This window comes from Lonchura striata, chromosome 2 (genome assembly GCF_050655825.1).
Source record: "Lonchura striata isolate lonStrDom1 chromosome 2, ASM5065582v1, whole genome shotgun sequence".
In the NCBI taxonomy this organism is placed as follows: Eukaryota; Metazoa; Chordata; class Aves; order Passeriformes; family Estrildidae; genus Lonchura; species Lonchura striata.
This window is the reverse complement of record NC_140704.1, coordinates 72,544,744-72,551,837: the sequence shown is the minus strand read 5'-3', so window position 1 is coordinate 72,551,837 and position 7,094 is coordinate 72,544,744. Positions and strand designations below refer to the sequence as shown.

General features: G+C 39.3%; 1 protein-coding gene across 4 annotated transcripts in view; it reads right to left on the bottom strand.

The window, feature by feature from the left end:
* KCNG2 (potassium voltage-gated channel modifier subfamily G member 2) overlaps positions 1–7,094 on the bottom strand; it is a 55,606-nt gene that overhangs the window by 32,529 nt on the left and 15,983 nt on the right. The gene's annotated exons all lie outside the window — the stretch shown is intronic.

The window sequence follows — 7,094 nt, the reverse complement described above, 5'->3', positions numbered from 1 at the left end:
GGCTTTTGCCTTCCTTCACAGATTCTTGTCTTTTCAAACAAAGACAACAGGTTTTTGCAATTCAATACTTAGCAGCTTCCCACCCACATGATTAATATGCTTGATTTCATACAGAATATACCAACTAGATTTCTGATGAGGAATGAGAAGGTTTGCCTGTGTGATGCCACTCTTGGCCAAGTTTCACATCCAGAAGTTCATAAAGATTTGCTGGGGCATTTTTCCTACTAACTATACCTGTCCTTGTGTCTCTTTCAGGGCCATTCACAGGTTTTTGTATGAATGGTTGTTAAATATGTATGACTGAATGTGAATGAATGAATGAATGAGAGGAAACAGCCTCAGATTGTGCCAGGAAAAGTTTAGGCTAGATATTAGAAAAAAAATCTTCACTGGAAGACTTACCAAGCAATGGAACAGGCTGCTAAGGGAAGTGGTTGAGTTAACATCCCTGGAGATCTTGCAGACACTGCACCGAGGGACATGGTTTAGTGCTGAACTGGCAGTGCCAGGGTAATGGTTGAATTCAGTGATCATAAGGCTCTTCTCCAACCTAAATGATTCTATGAATAAATGCTCTTATTAACTGCTCAGATTTTAGATGTAGATCTAGCCTTTTAAATTTCCGCATGAAATCCTTGGCAGAGAAGATAAATTGTATACAGATGCATCTTGCTTCTCTTGTTAGCTTGAATTAGTGAACACTGGATTCTATGTGTTTTCATTTTTTTTTTGCAGATGACATTCTTGTTCTCATGTGTGTTTCATAAGTCAGTTGTGCACTGACCTCAAAAATATGCCCATCTCTACTTAAACACAATTCTGCCTCTAAATTTAACATGATTGTAGTTAATTATTAACATCATTGCGTAGAATACTTTGTAAATTTAGACTCATTAAGATTGTATATTTAATCCAGGCTGGAGTTAACAGCAACTGGATCAAACAAACCTCCACATGCAATAGCATTATCTCACAGAGAGACTAGTTAAAAGATAGTTCCTGGCCTAAAGTCTGTACACTTTAGCTCATCACTCTCTTTGTGCACATCTGGTGTCCCCAGGAGCTTGTTCTGCCTTGTTTCTCCCAATATCCCTACCCACACTCACAATGACACACATATTCTGCAGACGATTAATATGGCTGTGGTTCCAGAGCCCTTGAATGAGGTGACTCCTAAATGGAGGGGGTTCTTAACTCCGTGGCATGATGCCCACACTGAGCACTGGGAATTCTGACACAGTGCTAATTGCTGCTTAGTGCAGCAAGAATTACCTGTCCTATCTGCTGTGGACAGAATTCAGGAATCCTGTCCTTCAGATGTGTTTTTAAAAGAGAAGGTGTTCCAGACCTTGCTCTGTACACAACTTGTATTTCCACATGGAACAACCATCACTGCCTGGAGTGGGAAGTTCCCAGAGCCCTTCACTTCTGTTATGTGTAGTCTACCCAGGAACATCTGCATTTTGTAGCTTTCGGTTGTGGTGAACTGGAAACACAGCAGCAGCTTGAAGTAAATTAAACAATTAAAATTTGTGCTCAAATAAGTAGGAAAACTAAAACTACGACTAACAAAGAACCCCTCATGTATTTATATAAATTTAACCCAAAACCGTTTCAAAATGTCAATTTAGTGACATCTTCTGCCCTGAATTCCTCCTAGACAAATCAACTTTCCCAACAACAACAACATCAACTTTCCCAAGAAAAGCTGAAGGACAAAGCCACAGCTCCTTGTGTAGAACCAGTCTTTTGGTTTCTGGAAAGGTGGAAGACAGTTTATATTTTTTTCCCTCAAACAGGTAGAGAAAGGTCTTTTGTAGTTTGGGTTTACAGATGAATTTCCACATTCTTACCCTGCTATTGAAGAGGATGAAAATGACCTGTAGTAGTCTAAGGCATCTCTGTAATTGCTCTCACCAGCAACCCATTTTTCCCTCCACTGAATTGCCACTGCTGTATTCAGTAGAGAAACACTTAAATTCATTAAACACACTCACTCACTTAAAAGATCATCTGGTAATGTTACCAGGTTTAATGTTTCATAAAAAGCCAAAATTATTAGAAAACTTTGCACTTTCTCCAATTCAATTATTTCAGTCAGCTCACAGACTGAGGATGCTAGCATTTTTAAGATCTTGTTCTCTATAAAATTTCAATTGACTTGTCTACGCAACGCAATGGGAATGAATGGATTCCACTGTGAAAGGGATGGCTTTAAAATCAGGTAAAATATGACTGATCCAGTTATGTGCATCATCATTCATTGAATCAATCATCATAATTGAATTCTTCATAAATCACCTCTCTTTTCAAAAACACTGGAACAGATACAAGAAGAAGGCTGACAGGATAATTATTCATGTATGCAATAGATGAAAACATTTCACTGATACCTTGTTGAAGAACCCTGGTAGATCAGATGTCATGCAAACACACTGATGTAAGATTTCCAGAGAACTCCTATAATGCCAGATGTGTGAGAAGCTCAATTCTAAAACCAGCCCCCCAGTCTAGAGGTTTTTGACCCAATAGGTTTATATGTACCACTGAATAAGGTGAGCTCTTGGGGCACTGAAAGCAGGCAATAATATCAACACTATGACAACAATCCAGACCTTTAAAGGATGCTCAGGGTGGCTATTTATTTACTAATTGTTTTTGCAGTTGGGCTAGCAAATGAACAATTCCTCTTCTCCATGAGAAAGCTCTCCCTTGTTCAGAATTCCTTCAGTTTCTGCCAGACTGCTCACCACCTTTCTACATGCAATATTGGCAAATACAAAGAAACATTGGGATAAAATACCACTAAGGAATTAATTTTACAGCATCACCACTACTGATACGATTTTGTTTCTGAGCAGTTATTTTCATGCAGCAAAAGGACATGTTGTTACTCATAAGGCATACATTATTCTGCAAGTGAGACATACAATAAATCACTGCCAGATCCCAGTATCCCAGGCACACTTCAAAGCTGCTGGTTTCTTCCTCTGTGTCGTCATGCTTTAAATCTTATTACCATCAGAAAGATGATGGGGAATCTCCAGTTACTTCAGTTCACTTCCAAGTGGCCTTCTCCGTCCATGAGTAAGACTCCATGAGCTGCACAGTCTGTGGTGCTCACATTAAAAACTCAGGAGGTAATTAACCAAAGAGCCTTGTTCAGGAGGTGTTTAAGACTTCACTCCAGGCCTCCTTCAGGGTTGCCTCATTGGTTTTAACTTCCCCATGCAGGTTCCTAGTGCAGTGCTCTGTGAGAGAGGCTAACTGTAGGGCACTATGCAGACACACAAACAGGCTTTACCTTAGCAAAAGCACTATGATTACACAGACCAATTTCCCCCCAAAATCTGAGTTATGTTAGAAATCCATGTGGAACTGCCACTCCCAGTGCGTTCCGTGACTGCATTGCTCAGAACTAGGCCTACAGAGGGCAATGAGCCTTGGCAATTCCATTGTCAATGGAAAACAGGAAGGTGACCAAGATGGTGAATTGGGCCAGCAGAGTTGAGCATTTCACTTTGAGCAGTAGAAAGCTGCTCTCACTTTCAGAAGGTTGTCAAAGAAGCTGGAGATTGGCAAAGGCAAGAATACTTTTGCACCTCTTTTTCTTTACAACTATACTCCCTGACTGCCAAAGGGGGCTCCCTGGAAGGTGCTCTGCAGATGAATAAGCCAGTCTAACCCATCAGGTTGTGTTTGCTAGGACACTGCAGTACTGGCAGTGAAAAAAGATGGATATTCAGCTAAATGAGAGAGACCACAGAATGGAGTTTTATAGTACTAACAAAAAAGCTGGACTCCAGCTCTATTGCAAGCCCGTACTTTGGTAAATATAAGGTTTATCTATTACACTGAGGAGCATGGAGCATGGTCTCTACAGAAACTCTCCACAGTGACAGCAGTGAATAGAAGTGATTCTCAGGTACAAGGCTTATGGGATCAGCAGCTCTGTATATTTGTATCATGCAATACAGCAAAACACCCCAGATTTATCTACCTCAATTTTACTTATCCTAGGGCATTTGTTCCAAACAAAACTTCATTATTCTGTTACTGGGTTTTTGCTAACAACCAACCTTTACTGTTAGCACAAAAGATACACTGAACAAATAAGCAACAAAATAATTTTCATGCTCTCTCCTCCTGAAAATTTTTAATTAAAGGACATTTCATAAATTATGAGTTCATATCCAGTTTGCTTGCTCATCAAGTAAAAAGCAAGCACAGATATCAGCATCTAAAAATCTGAATAAAAACTGGCAAATAAGTAGCTATAAGCTACTTAATGAAGATGCTCAAAAAAAAATTACATGTAATCTGATTTGTACTGCATAGTTCTTTTTTTATAATAATATATTTTACACTTTAAATGACCTTTTATTTAATGCATTCAGTCTCAGTAGCTCACTGATACAGAATAATTTCTTTTGAATTCTGATTAAGCAGCTGCTCTCCAGTTCAATCAGTCCCCTTCCCAACAGTAAAATTTTATTTGGTTGGTGATTACTTCTATACCCTGACAGCAACTTGAAACACCATTTGGTCTCAGAAACCTTGTCCTGAAGTGTATAATCATATTCCACAAAACCTAGCTTCAGCTAAATCAACAGGAATTGAATGGACTGTGGAATTGGGTTCTAGAGAGGTCCATCCTCAGGCTTTTGAGGAGCTGGAGTGAAGGGTAACCCCAGGAAGACTTGCTGGACAGAACTGGAAAGATCCTACCCGTGCTATACAGTAAACCCTGTTCATAAGATGAATTTCTGTGTCTCTGTCATCATTACAGAGATGTTTCTGGGAATGTAAAGGATAGCTTCACGATCTGAAAGGGAAACAAAGTGTGAAATAAATATGAGACATGAGCAAACACAGGTTTACAGAAAGAGTGTGGGAGAGAAAAAGCACTTAGCTAAACCTCTTGTGGTCAGCTAAGAAATGTAAATGGTACAGTTTTGAGATAAAATATGATCTACTAAATAAAAACCCACATGTAATTTACAGTATGAAGGCAGAGGAGAGGAATAAAAGAGGAGAGATCAATATAGTATAAAGCAGATACTTCATTATTTTAGAGCCTAATTCAAACATATGCTGAAACCCTGCACTTTTAATGCAAGTTAGCAAGTGCCAAGCAGCTTGTAAGAAGCTCTCAGAATCAGGATCCCAGTCTGCTATATCACCTAGGCAAACCATTACCAAGTACACGCATAACTGGTACTAAGCCCATGCTTAAATATATATAAATACTCCCCTAGAAAATATTGTATTTTCCCCCATACATATGTATATCTATGCAGATATCCATATATTCCCCTCAACAGGCACAGAAATGACAGACATGAGATCTGGAACATGAAATGCATGTGGTACGGCTCCAGCCCTCAGGAGCACAAGGCCAGGAAGCACAAGGAAGGCCAAATCAACTCCCACTGGCTTACAGTGGAAATGAGCAGCTTGAATCTGGTGCCTGCATTGCCACCCGGTGCAATTTGAGACACCTTGGAATATCTGACGATAGCAGATGTGGCACAACAGCCACATCTGCCAGCTGGGTGCCAAGAATGATGCGCTAGTACATCTGAGAGAGTCATCTTGGGGTAACCAGAACTACCCTAGGTAAACAGGTCCTTTGAGAATCTTTGCACACAGAGCCTTTGGGGGTTGATTTATAATTTCTTGGCAGCAACAAAAGATCCTCCATATTCATAACTTTTTAAAGTATGGCACTCTTACATTAAAAGTCAGTGCTGCAGACCAACTGATCTCTCCATGCAGATGAGATACTCACTGAAATGGTAGAAGCGCTATTAAAAAAAATTAGTGGATTTCTACCATGCTTTGGTGCACGTAAACCTGAAAATTACAGTAATTAAACACTGTTGTGGAAGAAGTTTCCATAAGATTCACATTAGGCAGCTATATTTATTATTAAATGTTTCTTGTTTTACCCAAGCTGAACAAATTCAGTGATTTGCATTACAGAGCATAACTCCTTAATTTTTAAGTTAAATGTGATCACTGCAGATACTGGTTTTACACATACTCAGCCTGTGCATGTGAATTTCCAGTGTCCGTAGCTTGACTAGGTGTCTGCTTATATAAAGGTATTGTGATGGGGACCAGCTGGAAATAAGTTTGTGCATAGTTATAATGTGTGTACAAATATATAATATACATAGCATGTACAGGTTGAAAAACAGTGTATATTATTCCTTATTTTTGGAGATATTTTGGAGATACTTTGGAGATTCCTTATTTTTGGAAATACTTTGATATCTCCAATGTCATTATGGAAAACCTGGTGATCCTCTCCCTTCCAAAGCACACACACTCTTCCAATACACACACCCAAGAGCCAAATGGAAAAAGAGAAGCCAGTGAAAGGGTTGATGTCAATTGGTGCTACCTCTTCTGCTGCTGGATAAATGCTGTTTTCTAAAAATAGCAAAAAGCCTTCCTGATCCTGGACTGGCAAAGTAGAAGGATTTTAAACTAAAATGCATCCTCTGTGAACCACAGTTAAAAAGTCCCAGTTTCCTCCAAACTCTAGAAATTCTACTACTCACTGTATTTATACAAAACCAAAACCCAGCTATGAAAAATAAATTAAACCTAACCACATAAATATCCTTTTCATGTGTTAGAATCTCGTGCTTTCTCCTCCCTCTCTTATGCACAGTCTGCATTCCCACTGACTTGACAAGACTAGGAATTTGTTACAATGACAGAAAAAGCAAGGCCACTTAATTTGCCAGTCTGTGAGAGTAAAGCAAGCTACTTTTCATAATGTATGTACAGACATCACTGGCAGCTTTGTTGGAATGCCTGGATACTGTGTGTTTGTCAGACTGTCATAAAGATTTATAAATACACAGCTACAAACTGCAGATGAAGTCTTGCAGTACGGACAGGCTACACACACCTAAATGAAGGTGTTTTAATTCTCGATACAGAAAGATGCAGAATGTCTTTTTGCATGTAAACCTGTTAAGGTTTTCAGACTATGGTGATTTCGCACAGAGAAAATCAATGCTCCCTCAAGTTCAGCAAGACCTGCTGGATTCTGTGTGGTTCCACCAAGTGAGAGG